Here is a 5,425-nt window from a genome sequence, read left to right as displayed (position 1 = left end):
GACAATGAAGTAGTTTTGTTCTATAGATGTCATGACTTTTTAAAAATGGATGCTTTGATTTGCTTTGACATTACAAGAAAGGATGAAATTTAAAAATGTGTAGCAAAGCATTTCCTTCAAATTCTAATGTTGCATGTTAGTTATTTCCTGAACAACATAAATTCTTTTTCAGGCACACTTAATAATAACCTATAAAAAACAATGGTGTAAAAGCTCTTGTATTTGAATATGATTATTACTTGAGTCAGTGCTTGAATTATTCTGAACACATACTCAGAGCTTCATGAAATTTTATACCTCCTAGGCATATTGCTCTTTCTTGATAAAATAATATAGACTTAAAAAGAAATTATATAGCAGACAATATGCTACAGACTATGCCTTTCTTATATGGTAAGAATAAAAAAGCATATTTATATAGTTTTTAGTATTCATGTTTCAATTCTGGTTTATTTTCAACTTTTGTTATGATTAAAAGTTATTTTTCTACTGGGGCACCTGGGTGGCTCAGTTGGCTAAGCGTCCGACTTCGGCTCAGGTCATGATCTCATGGTTCGTGGGTTTGCATGTCTAAGTAATTGGCTTAAGTGTTTGTAAATAAATAATGTGTTTGTACAAAAATAAGGGACAGGTACCCAATTCTCCTCTCAGAAGGAAATTGCTGGAAGTTTCCTTCTTCCATCCTTAGCAAAGACATATTTTTAGGGTCTTTGGTAAAATAGGAATGTGAAAAATAACAATGTCCCTAATAATGTAAAGCAAATAGGGGAGCCTGACTGGCTCAGTCGGTTAAGTGTCCGACTGCAGCTGAGGTCTTGATCTCGAGTCAGTGAGTTTGAACCCCTCGCAGGGCTCTATGCTGACAACTCAGAGCCTGGACCCTGCTTTGTATTCTGTGTCTCCCTCTCTCTCTGCCCCTCCTCTGCTCATGCTCTGTCTCTCTCAAAAAGGAACATTAAAAAAAATTTAAAATAAAATATATTACATGTCTTGTGACACGTTACCTTTGGTCATACCTTTGATTCAAAGTCTAGATGGCATTTTTAGTTTTACCTGGCATTTAAATTGTCTATTTCTTCCTTAAAGTATAAAGTCCGTTTTATAACACTAAAATAAATAAATAAATAAAATCTATTTAGGATAAAGTAATGTAAAATTCAGCCAGATGATTCTAGTTTTTCAACAAAGTTAGGCAAGATCAAAAGAATTTTTGAAATCTCTGAAGACAGATGCACTCAATAACATTTATCAAATTGGTTAATTGCTTTCATAGTTTATTAATGTACTATAGGCTCAGGCCCAGATGGAGTTCCTAGATTTCCAGGCAGCAGAAATATTTCATAACTTTAACCATTATATTTATTGACTCAGTCATTAAAATGTGCTCAATACATATTAATTGTGTCTGTCAAAATGTCCTCTTCCATAGGTTTGCATACTTGGAGACTAGCTGTATATGTCTTTAGCTGTTTTGCTGGCAAAATGGCTATGTTGGTATAGAGCAGAGCTTGGTTTTCCATTATGTGCACAGAAAGCTGTGATTCTCTCATGCGTATGAATATATATGAAAGAAAAATATGTATGTTAATATATAGAATATACAAAATGTGCATTATAGTTTATTAACCACTTTTATTTTGATGCTATATCTTTACATATATGATCATCTTACAGTACTCAAAGCACCCTGCGATGCAGATTTGTGTTCATTTAATTTGTGTATTACATTTTGTTGATAAAATACTTTGCATTTAATACAAGCAAAGGAGGTAATTTTAATGAATGTACCCTAAATCCACTACAGCTGAATTCATTTCTTACGTGAAATAAGATGATCATCTTATGTAATTAGTCATTTATGATTTCTACATGCTTCTTCATAATAAACTTTGAACTTCTATATTATAAGATCATTAAGTTTAACATTTGTTAATATGTCATTTAGCCACCATTATTTTTTATGGAAGATAAATGTTTCACTAATATGGCTTTTTGAATGTGTAAATAACTGAAATACACTGAGAATTTACATTAGGTAGTTTCAGTTAATACAGCAGTTATACATTTGTGTGCATTTCTATCTTTCTATGCACCCACCCATCTATCCATCTACTTACCTAATTGTTAAAATTACTCTAAAAGATTGTACCTTATTTTAGATATACATGCAACAAGTTCATTAAAGTAAATTCAAAGGAGCCTACAATTAATAGATTATAGCTTTGTAAATTATTACATTATTTTTAATGCTCTTTAATTAATAGTGAAATAAATGAACGATCTGTTAAGGTTTCACTTAGTTCCAAAGAATGAAATTCCAAAAATATTTTACAGAGAAAAGAATAAAAATAAATGTTCCTACTTTATTTTGTAACTCTTTATAATTGTAGAGTTGAGGTCTTTGAGAGAGGTTCAGATTAATGATCAGAATGGTTTTAATAACAGTAGTGTCAACTGATGAATCCAATAGTTCCTGCCCAATCTTTAGGGCTACTTTTCTTTTTCCTTTTTTTTTTTTTTTTTTAATATTTTTATTTATTTCTAGGAGAGAGAGAGAGAGAGAGAGAGACAGCGTGAGCAGGGGAGGGTCAGAGAGAGAGGGAGTCACAGACTGAAACAGGCTCCAGGCTCCGAGCTGGCAGTCAGCACAGAGCCCGACGCGGGGCTGGAACCCACAGACCGTGAGATCATGACCTAAGCGAAAGTCGGACGCTTAACCGACTAAGCCACCCAGGCGCCCCTTCTTTTTTTTTTTTTTTTTTTTTAATGTTTTACTTATTTCTAGGAGAGAGAGAGAGACAGTGTGAGCAGGGGAGGGTCAGAGAGAGAGGGAGTCACAGACTGAAACAGGCTCCAGGCTCTGAGCTGGCAGTCAGCACAGAGCCCGACGCGGGGCTCGAACCCACGAACCGCGAGATCATGACCTAAGCGAAAGTCGGACACTTAACTGACTAAGCCACACAGGCCCCCCTAGGGCTACTTTTCTAAATAGAAGAGTTGTGGTCTGTTTTCCAACACTATCTACATAAACTTACAACTAGAAAATTCATGTTTCACGGATCTAATTTTCCTTAGATTAATGATAAGTTCATTAAATTGGAGTTCTGGTGCTATTTGATGAATATCAGTCATTTTCTTATTGTTTTTCCATATCCAGTATCTCCTTCTGCTGGACACTTGGATGAGATATGGTAACCTACTTCAGTAATTCAATAATGAGTATTATCAAAGAAGTTTTCATTCACACATTATGTATATCACAACATTTATTGAATTGTCTGCAAAGTAATACATGGCATTATATATGGTATATGTGGTTTTACAATCAAGCCACAGTTCAAATATTTTGTGAATTTCAATAGGAAATGGTCATTTGATTAGCAATTATGAAGAATTTCAATGATAATATAGTAATTGAGCTGACTGTTTTAAATCTAGACAATATTTGACATGGACTAGTTTCCGAAACCAGTACTCTGGCTCACTGCTCTTCTATCACCACCACCATACTGTCAACCAGTCACCACTACCAAGCCATCACCAGCAGTTTGAATACTGAAGGCCATTTACAGATCTGGCTTAATACTGAGAAGACATTTGATCTAGCTCCCAGAATCTTAAGAGGCATTACAGAAACATATTGATCCCATGGTTTGGGTTTAAGCATTATCAAAATACATGAACAGAAAGAGTATACCAAGGTAATCATCCCTCCCCATTTAGCATTGGATAAAATGGATTATTTTCAGAGGCAATTGGCCTCTTCAGATATGGTAGCTATCCATGATAAGAAAGATGTCTCCATTTTGTTCTGTGCCACTGGACATCTACGCTTGAAAACGTTTCCCAACTTCTTACCTTCATATAAGAATTACTTTGGTTTTGTGGGACAAAATTAGATGCACTGTAGATGTGTGGGAAGAAAAGGTAGATCACAGTGAAAGTGAGATAAAGAGGATGAAAGATAAAATGAAACTACTTCTTTAATGAATGTTGTTGAAGAGTACCTGAAAGTAAATCAGTGGACCAAAAAAAAAAAGTGGTAGAACTTAATTCGGTACTTAGAGTGAAAAGATTATCAAATTCTAAAATGAAAGAAAAACTTGAAAATAGGGATCTTCAAGAAATCTCAGAGTTCATGTAATATTCAGAAATCCTAATCAGCTATCTTATATCTGAGACATACTAGTGAGGAAATAATAACATATATGTGAATGGATTAAAGATTTTCCTAGTGTCCATAATAAGAACCATTACAGTAAGTTATTAATAATTATTACAGCTAATAATAAAATATTTAATCAAGAACTTATAGTTAATGTATAAAAAGGTTCAGAAGTTCTGCTAATTAAATATAAAACTGACTTAGAGGCATTCAAACAAAAGTGACTCAAAGAGAAGCAGGATTTGACCAATCAATTAACTAAGGTACAGTTAGTCTGTGAGGAAAGTTGTTTGCAAATAGAAATCTAATTTGGTTTCATTGATTGCATTTTTATTCTATCCTTAAGGTCATTATAGGCATACTATATATAATTTTCCAGAGGCTCTTTGGAAAATAAACTACAGCTCTAGAAGAGGAAAGCTTTATTGTGAAATACAGACCTCCTGAGGAAACAAAGCAGAGCAACTATGTAATGCAATCATTCCAGAAAACAGACTAAAACCTTGGAGAGGTTACTTTAGTTAATCCTAATTGATATATCTCAACTTCAATGACAGCAGATTGCTTCCTTTTAACACAAAGTGTTACTGTTCCACGCCTTTATGTTGTAACTTAAATAAATGCCCCATGCATGCTGTTTGGCTTTTTAAACTCTAATAATTATTTTTGGAGGAACTTAAATGAAAAATGAGCTAGTGTAAGGTACAGAGAATAGGACACACACCTAACAATGGATATTAAGATTCTAACCTTAACTCTTCCGTGAACAAAATCTTTTACTCTTAAGAACTCATTTATTTTTTTTGTCTAATGACTTTGGATAGTTTCAGAAAATAAGATTAAACAAACAGGTGAAACTTCAAACAGTAGAGTCATTCTGTACTTTATGTCTACCATTTACTATTGTTCAAACCAAATGAGATATTGTTCGTATTTTTATTTCTATGCTCTTTCTAAGGTAATATTCCCCACCTTTTCTTTTCAGTAAATTTTTTCCAAGACCCATGCTTTTTCAAATGGTCCTAATTTAAATATATTATTTTTAGTAAAGAATAATCGATATACAATATTGTATTAGTTACAGATATACATCAGAGTAATGCAACAATGATTTAAATACATTTTGAATGATAGTTTATCCAGTCTTGTATTTTATTTATTTTTTTCTCAAGTTTCTTTATTTATCAAAGAATTATGTTTCTGGCACTAGCCTTTTTTTAAGCTAAATAATTCCATGTATTTCTCTTTTTTCCTCCAGTT

This window comes from Hyaena hyaena, unplaced genomic scaffold (assembly GCF_003009895.1).
Source record: "Hyaena hyaena isolate Hyena2069 unplaced genomic scaffold, ASM300989v1 scaffold_1465, whole genome shotgun sequence".
Classification (NCBI taxonomy): domain Eukaryota; kingdom Metazoa; phylum Chordata; class Mammalia; order Carnivora; family Hyaenidae; genus Hyaena; species Hyaena hyaena.
Note: the sequence above shows the minus strand (reverse complement) of the source record.